Source organism: Pantherophis guttatus, chromosome 6 (genome assembly GCF_059756535.1).
Source record: "Pantherophis guttatus breed Tessera chromosome 6, ASM5975653v1, whole genome shotgun sequence".
NCBI lineage: Eukaryota > Metazoa > Chordata > Lepidosauria > Squamata > Colubridae > Pantherophis > Pantherophis guttatus.
In genome coordinates this window covers 95,302,476-95,320,126 of record NC_142068.1, presented here as the reverse complement: position 1 = coordinate 95,320,126, position 17,651 = coordinate 95,302,476, and the positions used below count along the sequence as shown (strand labels likewise).

At 39.3% G+C, this 17,651-nt stretch overlaps 1 protein-coding gene across 5 annotated transcripts in view; it reads right to left on the bottom strand.

Annotated features, from left to right (window-relative positions):
- The window catches only part of GRID1 (glutamate ionotropic receptor delta type subunit 1), a 785,853-nt gene that overhangs the window by 386,629 nt on the left and 381,573 nt on the right, over positions 1 to 17,651 (bottom strand). The window lies entirely within an intron of this gene.

The following is a 17,651-nucleotide window of genomic DNA, read 5'->3' as shown; positions in this document are numbered from 1 at the left end:
GGTCCTCGAGAGGGAGGCCTTGCCAACTCCTCCCACTCACTCTCAGAGTCTGCATCTGTCGATAGCCCAGGCTCAGGCAACGGAGCCCCAACAGCGGCTTACACCAAAGACAATATACTAAATAGCATATTGCCCCCTAACAATCTGGGTCCTCATTTTACCCACCTGGGAAGGATGGAAGGCTGAGTCAACCTTGAGCCAGTGAGATTTGATCCGCTGATCTGCTGAACTAGCAGTCAGCTGAAGTAGCTGCAGTACTGCACTCTAACCACTGCGCCACCTCGGCTCTTGTTGATTTCAACACCCCAGAATTCTCCAGCCAACTTGGCTGGCTGGGATATTCTGGAAGTTGAAGTCCACAACTCTTAAAGTTGTCAAGATTGGACACCCTTCTCCTAATGTTCAATTATTAATTAACTATTAATTAATTCAATGGTCACAAGCCAAGGTCATCCCTATTTTCATTCCTCCATTCCTCCATTCCTCTAACCGCAATAAAATACCTTATGCCACCAGACTCCAAATTTTGGGCTTAGACAATTTAGAACTACGCCGACTTCAGTCTGACCTAAGCATAGTACATAAAATTATCTGCCACAATGTCCTTCCTGTCAATGACTACTTCAGCTTCAACCACAAAAATACACGAGCAAATAATAGGTACAAACTTAAGGTAAACCGCTCCAAACTCTATTGCAGAAAATACGACTTCAGCAACAGAGTGGTCAATGCCTGGAATGCACTACTGGACTCTGTGGTTTCTTCCCCAAACCCCAGAAACTTTAACCTTAAACTGTCTACTGTTGACCTCACCCCATTCCTAAGAGGTCCTTAAGGGGTGTGCATAAGCGCACCAACGTACCTACATCCCTGTCCTAATATTCCTTTTGACTTACTCTTTTCATGTATTCAAATTATGTTTATACTTTTACCTGTTATCTTATATATGCTTGACAAATAAACTTATGATTATGTATCTAGATTGGGGAGGGGATGTCTTTTTTCTTCATATTATCTCAAGTGCAGTGTTGAAATGTAAAATTTGTTACTACCGGTTCTGTGGGTGTGGCTTGGTGGGGAGGGGGGTTAATGTGACTGGGTGGGCGTGGCCAACATTTTTTTTAACTTTTAAAAGCATTTTTTCTTCAACCAAGAGGTTGTAAAAAAATGCTTTTAAAAGCCTCTGATGATCAGGCAACTCAGCTGGGATCGTCAGAGGCTTTTAAAAGCATTTTTTTCTACAACCTCCTCGGCCGAAGAGGTTGTAGAAAAAGTGCTTTTAAAAGGCTCTGATGATCCCAGCTGAGCCGCGAGATCATCAGAGGCTTTTTTTTTTACTTTTAAAAACATTTTTTCTGCCGAAGAGGTTGTAGAAAAAATGCTTTTATTTTTTTAAAAAATTGATCTTTATTAATTATTTACAAATAAAAAAGCATATACTGTAATTATCAAACAGATATGATAGATAGATAGATAGATAGATAGATAGATAGATAGATAGATAGATAGACAGATAGATAGATGGGTACACAACACAACACATAAAGACAACCACAAAGAAAGACTAACCGGGGGTCATATCGATTCCCCAGATACCTATTCATAGTTACATCCCAGTAAATCTTTTGTTTCAGATAACATTGACTATTTTAAATACCAAACACTATCTAATTACGACTAAGTATATATTTAATGCTATGTTATTTATTCTATGTTTGTCCTCTTCTTTAGCCATATATACCAGCGTTCCCAGTTACTGTAGTATATGGATTCTTTTCTCTCTCTGAGGATATACGTTAATTTGTCCAATTCGGCACAGTTCAGTATCTTATTTATTATAAGTTGATCTAATGGTGTATTTGCATTTTTCCATTGCTGGGCCAGTGCCATTCTCGCTGCTGTTGTAATATGGATGAATAAGTGCCAATCTTGTCTGCCCACATCTTTTAGCTTGATTCCGAGTAAGTAAGAATCTGGAGTTAGGGGGAAACTTGCACCTGTTATCTCATTCAACCATTTTTGAATCTTTCCCCAAAACTTCCTAATCTGAGGGCAGGTCCACCACTGGTGAAAAAAAGTACCCCTGGCCAAATTACACTTCCAACATTTGTCCGAAGATCCACGGAACATTTTAGCTATCCTAGCTGGTGGGAGGTACCACCTATAAATCATTTTGTAAAAATTCTCCTTAAATGCTGCTGATAGTGTCAGTTTCATTGATCTATTCCATATTCCCTGCCATTCTTCAAGTTGCATCGGTCTTCCTAAGTTTCTCCCCCAGGCAATCATCATATCTTTTACTATCTCCTCAGCGGTATACCATGATAGCAAAAGATTATAGGTCTTAGATATAAATTTTGTTTCAACACCCAGAAGGAGTCTATCCAGTGGTTGTGTCGTTTGGTAGATACAATACTCTTGTTTGTCTTTACAGAATCTAGCTTGAATTCGGGCGTATGACCACCAATCTATATCTATTCCTTTTAATTGAAATTCTTTTCTTGATATTAAGTTCCCTCCTCCATCCATCAGGATATTGTAGGTCCAATTTCTTTTTATATTATAAACAGTCGGATAGGTTGCCATCTCCAATGGGACAAAATGCTTTTAAAAGTAAAAAAAACAGCCTCTGATGATCGCACGGTTCAGCTGGGCATGGGGGGGGGCAGGGATTTTTGCTACCGGTTCTCCAAACCATCCCCCATCATCGCTACCGGATCAGGCGATCCGGTCTGTACCAGGAGCATTTCACCCCTCCTCAAGTGGTATGATTTTTTCTAAAAGAATAAATTATATTATATGTAAAATGGACTAGACTTGGACAATCTCCTTCAGCTTTCAATGGTCTGTGGCTTGCTCTCCAGAAAAGAGACGGCTGCATGAAATTTCCAAGAAACATTTATCCATATATGCTTACTAGCTATATAGGAGGCCAATAGTGAAACTGATTTAGAACAGTATAAGATCTGCACTGTCGACTTCAATTGGAAAACCTGAGGTGTAACAAGCTACTCACCATAAGTAGGGACATAAAATAATGGCTCTCTGTGCTGTCCATATTTTATTTTTATTCCAGTTGAAAAAACCAAGCAAATACATAACAGATACAGTAAATATAGTAGTTTTATATGCCTTCATTCTATGTGAACAAAAAATAAGTTTCCTGATTTTTATTCCTGCAAATAAAAACTACACACCTGTAAAACATGGTTTATTATGTGCTATAAAATATGGGTTTTTCAAAAAGCCATTATTATGTCTCCCAATGATTGCATGCCACCTTGCAAATACTTGGTGCATAATGTAGATAGATGCAATCTGGGGTTTATCCAGACTAATGCAGATCCATTTCAAGTCTCTAAGATTTTTGCTTTATTGATTTGTTTTTTCTATCAGGTACAATCTACAATGATGGATGCACCGTATTCAAAATTTGTACAACCCTGAATCTGGGGATCGTCGATTCAGATGGAAACTCTATTCCTTCCTCACCAATAGCCACTTCATCCAAGGAACCTTCTTAAGAAGTTTGGGGAAGGCCCATTTCAATTCCTTCTTATTTCATGTCAAGATCAGGCCTTTCAAGGAACAAAACAGGAAGCCTTAAGCATCTGCAACTTGGGCTCCTAATCCTTCAAAGGAGAGCAAAGGAAGAGCTGAAGGTTTTGGCCCATTCTGGGAGGTTCTGAGGACCAAAAAAAAGGGGATGGTGGCAGATGCATTTCTTTGCACCCTATTCCAGAAAGAAATGCAAGAGATATAAAAAATACCTCTAGTTTCCCTCATTTAGGACTACTTCATAATCCAGATGTCATTCTATATGCAAAGTGCTTTAGTGCTTTTAAGATCACTGACGCCACTTCCTATTGTCTCTCTGCATAGTTTATATTTGCTTTATTTAAAGGCTCCATTAATGGGACAATGGCATTAATTAGTCCCATTCAAATAAATGGGGAAAAGTGATCTCATTGGAAACTAAAATTCCCTTAACAATGCGGTAATTACCTTATATTAGCATAGTACTTAATGTAAGGAGAAGCTTGCAATATTGCTTTTATATTAATTCAACCAAAAAGGAAGCCGTAGGCAGAGGAGGAATGGGAATTATCAGTAATGTCTCTTGGAATTATATTTGGGGTCAATATAAATCTTTAGAAATAAACAGTTAAAGGGTGGGTGATCCTGCAAAGCTCTGCCTTTGCCCTTCAAAGTGTAAGTTCTTTATTTGGAAAATATTGAAGTAGGGCAATTGTCAAATATAGAATAACAGAATTGGAAGGGATCTTGGAGGTCTTCTAGTCCAACCCCCTGCCCAGGCAGGAAACCCTACACCTCTTCAGACAAATGGTTATCCAACATCTTCTTAAAAAATTCCAGTGTTGGAACATTCAATATATTGCATACTACTATATTTTGTACAATATATTTCATACTACTATCAGTGATTTTTCACAGTGAAGGCTCGGAAAAATATTTCTCCTCTGATACCCAAGCATTTCTTTTCCATTAATATTTTCAATAATGAGTGCACACACACACACTTTTTTAAAATTTTATTTTGATTTATATGCCACCCTTCTCCGGAGACTCAGGGCGGCTTACAATGCATTAAGCAATAGCCTTTATACTTTTGTATATTTTATACAAAGTCATCTTATTGGCCCCACAAACCGGGTCCTCATTTTACCTACCTTAGAAAGGATGGAAGGCTGAGTCAACCTTGAGCCTGGTGAGAATTGAACTCGCAGTAATTGCAGGCAGCTGGAAGCTAAATACTACCTTACATATACATTCATATCAGTGATGGGTTTCAAATTTTTTTACTACCGGTTCTGTGGGTGTGGCTTGGAGGGCGTGGCATGGTTTGGTGGGTGTGGCTTGATGGGCATGGTAGTGGAAGGTTACTGCAAAATCCCCATTTCCTCCCGATCAGCTGGGAATTGGGAGGCAGAGAATAGATGGGGGTGGGGCCAGTCAGAATTTTTACTACCGGTTCTCTGAACTACTCAAAATTTCTGCTACCGGTTCTCCAGAATTGGTCAGAACCTGCTGAAACCCACCTCTGATACATACATACACACACAGTGGATCACTTGGCTAGCTGCCGCAAGAAGATTTCACAGACTGTTTGCAAACAATGGCATGACAAAGTAGCAGCAAATGGTGAATTGGAAGACCTGCAAGAAATACCATTTGCCTGCAAGCTAGAATTGGCGGGACCATAAAACATAAAAAGTAATAGAAAATAAAGTAGCGAAAGTGCTTTGGGACTGTAGAATTCAAAAGGGCAGGCACCTGTCACATAACACTCTGACAAGTTTTGTTGGTAAGAAAGAGAAAAGAAAATGTGGATGGTGAATATGGCAGTTCCCGAAGGCAGCAATAGAATAGAATAGAATAGAATAGAATAGAATAGAATAGAATAGAATAGAATAGAATAGAATAGAATAGAATAGAATAGAATAGAACAACAGAGTTGGAAGGGACCTTGGTGGTCTTCTAGTCCAACCTCCTGCTTAGTCAGGAAACTCTACACCATTTCAGACAAAATGGTTGTCCAATCTCTTCTTTAAAATGTCCAGTGTTGGGACATTCACAACTTCTGGAGGCAAGTTGTTCCACTGATTAATTGTTTTCAATGTCAGGAAATTCCTCCTTAGTTCTAAGTTGCTTCTCTCCTTGATTAGTTTCCACTCATTGCTTCTTGTCCTATCTTGAGGTACTTTGGAGAATAGCTTGACTCCCTCTTCTTTGTGGCAGCCCCTGAAATATTGGAAGACTGCTATCATGTCACCCCTAGTCCTTCTTTTCATTAAACTAGACATACCCAGTTCCATCAACTGTTCTTCATATGATTTAGAACCTACCTGAAATCCCTCAATGGGACAATTGACACTGCTAGATCTTTACTTGGTCAAAGCCTTCAGACACCTAGTCCAGCCAGGGATGAATCTTCATTGAATACAAGGACAAAGCATTGGCTGCTTTCTGTCTGAGTGAGGCTGGAAATTTCTTCAAACCTGCTGCCTCTTTAATGGACCAGTTAATGAAAGGGTAAAATATGGACTCGATAAAACAACTATGAGATAGATTCAGAAAGATCGGAATGACTGCATCTGGAGAATATTCCTAAGTGGTTAAACATTATTTTAGAGAGCAGAAGTAAGTGCCATTTCAGAGGCTTTGGTCTGGATCCTGGGCTTTTCAACATTTCCCCTAATGACAAGGGTTGAGGAGGTGATTAAGACAGCTGCAGAAAACCAGAACAGTTTGGAAATGAAGGAGAAGATTTTAAAAAAATCTAGGCAGACATAAATAATGGATGCATATGGAGAGAAAGAAGGTAGGATGAAGGGAGGGAGGGAGGGAGGGAGGGAGGGAAGGAAGGAAGGAAGGAAGGAAGGAAGGAAGGAAGGAAGGAAGGAAGGAAGGAATATTGTCATTGGTAGATTAGGATCAATGAGATTACATGTTGTCATACATCTCATTTAAATTCAAATGATAAATTTAACTGATAGGTTAACTGATAGGAAGATATTTACTTTTCCAGCATGTGTTATCTAGAATGCTTAAGCATGTTAAATGAACTGGTATGCCTTATTGTCAGCAGGACAAACTGTTCAGGGCAGAGGTCAGCAAACCTGCAGCTCTGGAGCCGCATGTGGCTCTTTCACCGCTCTGCTGCAGCTCCTTCTCACTCAAAATATGTGTCACAACTGGCAATGTGCGACACCCACTTGCACACGATTTATTGAGCTTTTCAACCCTCGGTAGGCCAACCATGGATAAATCCAAGAAAAGAAAAGTTTCAGAAGAAAACAGAACGTTTAATTCAATTACATATGCTAGTTTTGTGGTCGCTCAAGAAATAGTCAGGCACGGGAAGGGTTTTGTGGCTCCCGGTGTTTTCTTTTCTGTGGGAAGCGGGTCCAAATAGCTCTTTGAGTGTTTAAGATTGCAGACCCCTAGTTTAGGGTCTCCTGCTTGGGCGGGGGATTGGACTAGATGACCTACAAGGTCACTTCCAACTCTGTTATTCTGTTAAAATATCTCCCAAGAGATTTTTTTTTTTTTTTATGCTTTGTGGTTTTCTCCACAAAAAAAATATTTCATGCTCACTTTAAGAAAACCAAGTCTTTGGGTAGGTTTCTTGGTAAAATATGGGCCTTTGAGGAATAAAGCTTGGAACCATTGGGACAAGAATTATTGGGAGATGGGTTTTCAGATTGCTATCTGAAAAAGGCACAAATTAAAATAATTTAGCTGCAACTGTGTTGAAAGTTTCGAAATCCTTAATCCTGAGAAGATTAAATTTTGCAAGGATGGAAGGGTAAGGAAATGATTTTCTCAGCTTTCAAAAATTTTGCAGAAAATTTTCCCCCACAAATAACCCATGCACCAAAAATATGAAATTGAAAAGGACTGAAACATGTAAAGTCCGCCCAGTATATTTTTTTTAAGGCATTTAAGGGTCAGGTTGGTTCAAAGACTCTAATTTATGACTTTTGTTTTATGATTAGATGTAACAAGCTTCCAACAATACGACTGATTTTTTTTTTAAAAAAAGTAGTACAGCACAATCACAGAATATTCAAGGATGATATATCTGTTTGCCATTTGGAATAGGAAAATAAGATCAAATTGAAATGATTAAAATATTATATACATGCACATATACATATGTAGGCACATGCACACATATTTTCAACATGATATGTGAACATATTTTCAACATGAGATATTTTCTTCCTGAGGTTTCTCAATGGTCCTTATGCATCAGATAGAGAGTTCATACCGTGTTTCCCTGAAAATAAGACCCTGTCTTATTTTATTTTTTTTAAACCCTGAAATAAGCACTTGGCCTTATTGCCATGTGCTCAAAAGCCCAATTGGGCTTATTATCAGGGATGCCTTATTTGGGGGGAAACAGGGTACTTTTCAGAAAGAAGGATATTTACAACACACAATTTGGAAGCTTCTCGAGGTCTTGCCAGCTGCTAATTTTAACTGAGTTTTTTGGACTGGTAATATAAAAATTGGATGAAGATGAAATTTATTGGAGTCGCTTTTTAATACCGCTGGTCTAATTCACCCTTTGCTTTCAGCCTGATATGAAAAGGGATGGAGCACATCTGGGCCAGAAATGTCTGACATGTCTAAAGGTTTTCCAGAAGGGACTTTGGAAAAAAGCTAGGCAAAGTTCTCTCCATGGGCCCAAATAAGGTTTGAGTGGTAGGATGTGAAAACCCCCAATATTCTCACACCATTCCCATCCTTCTCAGATATTCCATATCTTGAATCATCTCTGGTGGCCTCTTAGTGTTTGTTCAGCCAACATTCACCCTTCTTGGTCTTTAATTCCAGTCACCTTCCCTTAACCTTGGATTTCTTCTCTTGTTTTGTTCTATCAAAACAGTCTTACTATCCTCTAAAGCAGGGCTCTCCAATCTTGGCCACTTGAAGACTTGTGGACTTCAACTCCCAGAATTCCTCAGCCAGCTTTGCTTATTTAGAGGCCTTATTATCCTCTAAAGCAGGGCTCTCCAATCTTGGCCACTTGAAGACTTGTGGACTTCAATTCCCAGAATTCCTCAGCCAGCTTTGCTTATTTAGAGGCCTTATTATCCTCTAAAGCAGGGCTCTCCAATCTTGGCCACTTGAAGACTTGTGGACTTCAATTCCCAGAATTCCTCAGCCAGCTTTGCTTATTTAGAGGCCTTATTATCCTCTAAAGCAGGGCTCTCCAATCTTGGCCACTTGAAGACTTGTGGACTTCAATTCCCAGAATTCCTCAGCCAGCTTTGCTTATTTAGAGGCCTTATTATCCTCTAAAGCAGGGCTCTCCAATCTTGGCCACTTGAAGACTTGTGGACTTCAATTCCCAGAATTCCTCAGCCAACTTTGTTTATTTAGAGGCCTTATTATCCTCTAAAGCAGGGCTCTCCAATCTTGGCCACTTGAAGACTTGTGGACTTCAATTCCCAGAATTCCTCAGCCAGCTTTGCTTATTTAGAGGCCTTATTAGCCTCTAAAGCAGGGGTCTCCAACCTTGGCCACTTGAAGACTTGTGGACTTCAATTCTGGGAATTGAAGTCCACAAGTCTTCAAGTGGCCAAGGTTGGAGACCCCTGCTCTAAAGCGCAGTTCTCCTTTGCAATAACCTCCAGCATGGTTTAGAAACAGACCAGATTTTGTTTCCTGGCTGCCTCTGAAATGTAATTTCAAACGAACTTTCAATGACTTCTTTGTTGTTTTTGTTTTGGTCAACAACAAAAACAAGGGCAAAAGGTCATGTCCTTTTGCCAAAACACAAGTATGGAGATAGATGAGATATACGGTATATTTGTACCTCAATTTGCTAGTTTGTTGGGGTTGAGATTTTTTCTTTTCTTTTTTTTACTTTTAGAGTTTTCTATATTCAAACTAAGTGCCCTGAATATTTATCTCCACTGAGTTCATTACGAGGCACGCTCTTGAAGATCAGCAGGTATTGTCAGACTCAATGGAATTATGATCTTACATTGGAAGGCAATTAACATTGTCATTCCCTAGTTCCTGAGTGTTAATATTTTGCTCTGTCTAATAACTCCGCAGCTCAGAATTTAAGCAAACTAAGATAACATTCTCCTTCTCTGCATGCTAATACATACATAATGTATCCTAATCTAGATGATGATACTCTCTTTTCCTGATTCCATTCATATTTTCAGCTGTCACAATAGGGGAAAATCAACTTATTTCTTTCCCATTTTTTTTTATGCTAAGAGTGATGCATTTCTTAGGGGAGGAGCTTACACAATCAGTAATAGGACCCTTATTGTCGCCACAGTCTTATGGATAAGATTTATTTCGATCCAGCAATATAATTGTCATCATCTAGCATGAAACCGAGTCACAGAAACCTTATTTCCTAGCAAGTGCCATTCTTCAAAGACCAGGCTGGTCCAAGATAACACTGGTCATTGATAACAAGATAACACTGATCCAGTGTGCAGCGGCACCCAAAAAAGCCAATGCAATCTTAAATTGCATTAAGAGAGAGATACAATCAAGATCAAGGGAGGTACTAATATCACTCTATAAAGCCCTAGTAAGATCACACCTAGGATACTGCATCCAGTTTTGGTCACCACACTATAAAAAAGATGTTGAGACTCTAGAAAAAGTGCAGAGGACAGCAACCAGGATGATTAGAGGATTGGAGACTAAAACATATGAAGAACGGTTACAGGATCTGGGCATGGCTAGTCTAGTGAAGAGAAGGACCAGGGGAGTCATGATAGCAGTCTTCCAATATTTGAGGGACTGCCACAGAGAGGAGGGGATGAAGCTGTTTTCCAAGGCAACTGAAGGCCAGACAAGGAATAATGGATGGAAACGGATTAAAGAGAGATTCAATCTAGAAATGAGGAGGAACTTTCTGACAGTGAGAACAATCAACCAGTGGAACAGAAGTTGCCCTCGAAAGTTGTGGGAGCTTCATCACTTGAGACTTTCAAGAAGAGATTGGACTGCCATTTGTCAGAAATGGTGTAGGGTCTCCTGCTTGAGTGGGGGGTTGGACTAGATGACCTATAAGGTGCCTTCCAACTCTGTTAATCTGTTAATAAGCCACGTGGCCAACTCTCCCTATACAATTTCTCTTTCTATTATTGACTAAAGAGCCAAAGAAAGTTGAGTTCTTTCACTTTGTATGCAGATAATCCTCTTCTTACAACCACAACTGAGCCAAATTTCTGTTGTTAAATGACAGTTGTTAAGTATGTTTTGCTCCATTTTATGACATTTCTTGCCATCCAAATTTTGACCAAAGGGAAGCTGCAATGATCGTAAGTGTGAAAAATGTTTTTCAGTGCTGTGGTAACTTCAAATAGTCATTAAACCAATGATTGTAAGACAAGGACTACATGTAATCCTGAGCCCGAGGGAGGGATCAAATACGTCATCAGTCTGGAGTTCCTTCACATCCACAAGAAATCTAATTCCAGCCCACCTTGAATTCTGTTGACTCTTATCTACCACCTTCACCATTAGTACTTCAGATCCTTGTTTAGAGATATCATGGAATAAACCTGCACTCATTTGAACAACCTTGGTTCCTGATTTCTTGCACCTGACAGTACCTGTATGTATTTATACAAATTCAGTTGTCAGTGAAAGATTCTTGAAAGAAGGGTAGCTCCAGTCATCTCTTGAGATCTTATGCTATACAAGAAACCTATAGGATGTTGATTGACATATATTTGAAAGTAATGGCCTTCATAACAATGGAACCAGGGAAATCTGCCAAGGGCCCCAATATCTACAGCTACAACATCACTTAAAATACCTTATTTTGTTTCTTTCAGCTTACTATTTTTATGCTTCCTTTACAATAGCCAGCATTGGAACTCCATACTGGTCCCCTAATTTAATGTCTTTTAATTATGCTTGGATTCCAGCTCTGAGCATTCCCAATTAGGAATGTTTCCAACTGGAATTCTGAGTAATGTAATCATTACATGTCTGGAAGGCAGGAGAGCGAAGAAACATGAATTAGATCAAATGGACTGCTTTAATATTTCTTATAGCCATGAGCAGAGTTAAAACAGTTTGGAGGTAAGGCTCCAGATAGCTGTTGTCAGGGATTTATAGCTAAACATTTGTTTTTAGTGTATGAATCTAGAGAACCATAAACACATAAGTAAAGAGATAAATAGTCTAGCTATTTCAGAGTGCAATTACCTGTTAGAGTTGGATATGAATTACAAAATAAAAAGACCAATACAAATGACAAACTCTACACTTAATTTAGAAAAAATGCAAAGTGCCGAAGCAGTAATCAAAACTGGAATGCATTACATCATATGTGCCATCAAATTTCAGATCAAATTATCCCAACTAAGATCAATAGATTACAATTATTTTGTAATAATAAGAGTCCTACAATTGGCTGTGTACTGAATGGTGGAAAAGGCCGTTTGTTTTAATTAAGTTAGAGTACCGATAGCACTGCCGAAATTAAATGGGTATAGATCGGAGTTAATCCTTCGATTGGCAGTAATTGGCAGTTCCTAGAAGAGAAGAAAGTTCTTGAACCTAAAAGACTCCTAGAATTAAACCAAACATTAAACACATGGATTCCCACCAAACCATCTGGCATTTGCAGCCAGACAAGCCATCTGCTTCTCTCAATGAAAAATGTTCAGCCCCGGAGTAGACAGGAAATATTGTCATTCTACCACATATTTCTCTACATTCTTCCTGGTCTGCATCTAACTAAATTACAAAATTGGGTTGGACAGTATTTGGGATTCAAAGAGGCAAAGCAGCAACGGAGTGTGTGGGTGCTCCGATAACCCTTTCCTACAACTCTTTAAAGCAGCTGCATCTTCTCCTTGTATTGCAGACGCAGAAAAGTTTGGTTCAAGGTGTCAATTTTACAGCTGTGCTGACCTCTGCTCCAAAGCACCTTTCTGCCCCCCGACAAATGCAAAGCGAATACGCAGCCCTATAAAACAGGCAGTTTTACGTTACCTGTGGCAGGGTCCACCTCTCCCTTGTGGCCTGGTGGAGGGTAGCAGAATGATGCTAAGACCTCCACAGTCCCTTCCAGCCCTATGATTCTCTGATTGCTTTGTACAACATCATCAGAAAAGGCAGGGCCCCCAGTTTTAGCCCATCATCCACAGTTTGGAAGGGAGGGAGTGCTCATCTCTTTATTACATCTATTTCTATACTCTATACACAGTTCTCAAGCTTCTAGAGGGGGGTTACAGCGATAAGCTGGATAACATATCCTTAATCAAAATGTAAGATCTACAATAATATTGGGCTAAACAGTTTTAGTTACTCCCATCTCCCATGCCACAAAAGAAGAAAAAGGAAAACATTTAAACAACATATCATGTTTTATGTCGTCTGACAGAGGTTGCACCTGCAAAGCTAGATCACTTAACTACCAGTTGCTTAGTGACTATTTAATGTTACGATAAACTCCCCCAAAAGTACTTACAACTTGCTTTTGAAATTCCAACTGCTGTTGGAATTGTTAAATCTGGACATGAAAAGAGAGGCAGGACGATTGTAGTGAAGTAAAACAACCGTTTATTGCAGGCAACAGGGAACAATAACAAACTAACTACAAACTGAGAACTGCCCGAGGGTGAAGCTCCTTTTACCAGGAGCTGTCCAGCATGTCAGCCACTGACACTTGTTCATTTTCCCACCAGCAGGAAAATGAACCAATGAGTAAAGGCTGATGTAAGACTCACTCCTACTTGCATATTCAATATCCCTCCCAATGAGTGAAGGCTGATGTAAGACTCATTCCTACTTGCATATTCAACACACCCCATGATTATGAGATCGCATTTGGGGCACTTGGCAACCAGCTCACACTTATGGCTGTTCGCAGTGTCCCGCAATCACCTGACCACAAATTTTGGATGTTTTTTTTTTTTTTTAGTGTGTCTGACATTTATTATATCTGGCTTCCAGAAAAAATAACCCATTCGTTAGATAAAACAGATTCACTTAGCAACCGTCATGTTTAATCAGCACAATAAAAGTCATAAAATTGGATGCGACCATGTGATAAGTCACAATGACTAAAATGTAATTCCAGGCTCAAGTATGGTCATAAATCAAGGAGTACCTGTAACCTCTTTATTCTCTCTCACTATGCAAGAAAATGGAAAGGAAGCAGAATTGCTTGAGCCTTGCACCTAGTATAGTTCTGGAAAGTCATGCCCAAGGCATTTTTACTTGAACCTCTTTCTTTTCTGTGAACTCTTTCATTCTAGATGTGTTTCAGGGGCTCCTTTAACCAGTGGTGAAATCCACATTTTTTTACTACTGGTTCTGTAGGCATCGCTTAGTAGGCATGGTGTGGCTTGGTGGCCATGGCAGGGAAAGGATATTGCAAAATCTCCATTCCCACCCCACTCCAGGGGAAGGATACTCCAAAATCCCCATTCCCTCCCAACTCCTGGAAAATCTCCATTCCCACCCCACTCTGGTGCCAGCCAGAGGTGGAATTTGCCTATTCTCCAAACTATTTAAAATTTCCGCTACTGGTTCTCCAGAACCTGTCAGAACCTGCTGGATTTCACCCCTGCCTTTAACCCTCTGAACTAAACATTTTAGGAAATCTGGAGGTTGCAGCAAATAAAAAAAAAACATGTTGTGGTTCTCTTGAACAAAGTTACAACCAAAAGAAATCTTCTGAGTAAATATGCATAGAATTGGACTTTAGAACACAAGGAATGTATTTTAATTGAGCCTAATCATTCTGTTATTTTGCAGAGAATTAGTTCTGTTTTTATGGCCTGTTTGACATAATGAGCTTTGTATTTCCTTTTCTTTTAAGCTAGCATAGAACCAGACTGTTTATAAAACTAGTTGATTTTTTTTTTGTTATTATTCAGAAATCTGAAATTTAAGCTTATTTTTACATTACTAAGAATAGTTCCATTTTAAGCTCAAAAAGTCCTTTCTTTCCTTCCTTCCTAATTATACTGAATCATTGTTGCACAATAAAACAAATGAGCAATATTGTCAAACAAGGCAGTTTCCAACCTGTCCTCGTGCAAACACATACTTCTGTACTCTAAATTATCTCTTTATATCCCCAGAAGGGAACAAAAATATTCTATTCACACACACATTACACACAGAGAGAGAGACATCTTTTTGTCTGTGTACCAAATCAAGCAGCATCATTTCACTATTGTTATCAAAACCTCTAAATTGCAAAGACAAGACAAAGCCAATGTGTCCATTATTGCAAGACAGAATTGAATCGTCATTAGCTGGAGTCAATGAAATAAGCTCTTTAAGCAATAGTAAAGTCCTACTACTGCTAGAACAAACTGATTTCCTTACACCAGGGGTCAGCAACCTGCAGCTCTGGAGCCGCATGTGGCTCTTTCAGCCCTCTGCTGCGGCTCCCTGTCACTCAAAATAGGTGTCACAAATGGCAATGTGTGACACCCACTTGCACACGATTTATTGAGCTTTTCAACCCTCGGTAGGCCAACTATGGATAAATCCAAGAAAAGAAAAGTTTCAGAAGAAAACAGAATGTTTAATTCAACTACATATGCTAGTTTTGTGGCCACTCAAGAAATAGTCAGGCACGGGAAGGGTTTTGTGGCTCCCGGAGTTTTCTTTTCTGTGGGAAACGGGTCCAAATGGCTCTTTGAGTGTTTAAGGTTGCAGACCCCTGCCTTACACCCAGTTGAAAGTGTGTAGGTTTCTAAAAAACGAATGAAGGAAAGGACCAACTTAGAAATAAGGTGAAATTTTCTGACAGTGAGAACAATTAATCGGTGGAACGGTTTGCCTCCAGAAATTATGAGTGCTCCAACACTGGAAGTGTTTAAGAAGAGACTGGACAACAGTTTGTCTGAAATGGTATAGGGTCTCCTACTTGAGCAAGGGTTGGACTAGAAGACCTCCAAGGCTCCTTCCAACACTGTTATTCTGAAAGTCTGTAAAGAATATACAACACCCTTCTTCATCAAAATCGAAGTCAACAAACCAGGACAAGTTCCATCAATCTTCTTTCCTGCAACTCCCATAAACTACCATACAGCATGGTGAAGTTATTTGTGAAGACCATTGCAGAACAGTTATCAGCTTTGTACATCGGTGTATTTAAATAAGAACCCTTTTTCTAAATGAAGTTTCATATATATTAGCTGTCCAGGAGCTAAAACTGAGCCAAATATGCCATCCAAGACACAACAAAAATGGAAAGGACTCTTTCACACTCATATCTTACACCAGCGGTTTACACTTACACTTCTCTCTAGGCTCTCCAGTTACTCTGGCCTCCTCTCTGGACTAGGCCCATAACCTGTCAGAGTGTTTGCAGCATGACTAGTATGAGATAAACCCAGGAGCAAAACACAGCACACAGCACACAGAGCCTCTAGATAATTAACAGTGGTTTATATACAACTAAATATATAAATACATATATATGGTAGATACCTTATCATACAGCTACGGACACAAGGAGAGCAATGAGATTCATGACAAGAGAGAGGGATATGCCCTCTAATGATCACCTATATATAGACACATCTTAAAATGGTAGCAGTCTTTTGTGGACCCCACCAGAGTCTTATTAAACAGGTGTTTTCAAATGCTGAATCATTCCCATTGCATCAGCTTACAGTTACCTCCACTTACAACTTTCCATCAGCTTACAGCTATTAAATCTACATTCCCTGACACACATCTTAAATTAAGTCAACACATTCCATATTTTAATTATGCATCAACTGTCCAAAAACTGCAACTCTACATAAATCTGTGTTTTACAGGGTAGATCAGACATGTTTTCAAAAAAAATTTTTTAAAAAAGCTTATGGCTTAGGACTGTGGGAACCCAATTTGAATTCCTACATCATCAAGTCTGCCAGATATGTGTGTGCACCACAAGTTTTCATGGTCTAAACAGCAGCAAAACCCTCTCTTGCTCTTGCTGCTATTTCGGAGCCAGTTGCATTTGAGTAGTCCAAATCAGGATGTTTTCCTCAATTGAACGGGAAGGTTGCAAATCGTGATCATCTGACTGTAGGACGTTGCAACCATCATAAAAGCAAGAAATGTGATGACATGAACTTGGGTGGTGGAGCAATGGTCATAACTTTGAGGATGGATCATGAGTCACTTTTTCTGAGTCTACTGTAACTTAGAACCAATGTTAAATGAATAAGCGGAGGACTACTAAACCAGGTAGTAGTGAGCTGGAACAAGCTTGCACTGGCTCACAAGATCTGATTGTTAAATTTTCTGGAATTTTGCAAGCCGGTTGAGCGCAGAGCAGAGCAGAAGCCAATGCCCAGTGCATTGATCAGCTCTTCCATGGCTAGCAGCATAGTGGGGTAACAGCAATGGAGCTTGCAGAGATAGAGCTTAAACATCTGTTAGTACACCACTGGTACTTGAAAAACCAGCAGTTACATCTCTTACCAGGCATTAGTTTTTCAAAACTCAATTGCAACAGATTATTGAATAAACAATATTCTGTCTCATTGCTCATTTCAATGAGACAGATCTCAATTTAATTGAGATCTTTCAGATGGTCCAGCTTTCTCTAACCGAACCCTGTAGACACACTGAGGTAACAATTCACAAGTTCTCAGCCCAGGAACCAAAACTGAGGAAGAATTAGCAAGAGGTGCAGAGAAATGATGCCCCTACTGTATCAGGCCTTGAGGGTCCTCCAAGAAACAGGAACAGGAAAAAAAAAGTTGTGTATAACAAGAATCTTGCAATTGTAGCTCATAGAAAATTAAACTTTTGAAGCAATCATCAAAGAGATAATGAAAGAGAAGCACATAAGTAAAGGCAGATTGAGGTTTTCTTCCTTAATCCTGCATTGCATGCAATATATGAATCCTGCCAATCAGTGCAAAGAGTTTATTAATATTTTACTGAAAAAATGCTCTGATAAATCAAACTTTGGCTATCTTGATAAGATGTTGCCAAGCAACCTTTCAGTCAAGGGAAATCAGAAAAGTTTGTCAATTCAAAAGATATTTTTCTACCCAACACTTACACACAAAAAACCACCGTTCCAAAATGCGTCTTTGGTCTACCTTCTTCAAATAAAAGCAAAAGATATTCAGAAAAAAGGAGAGGCAGAGAAAAGAAAA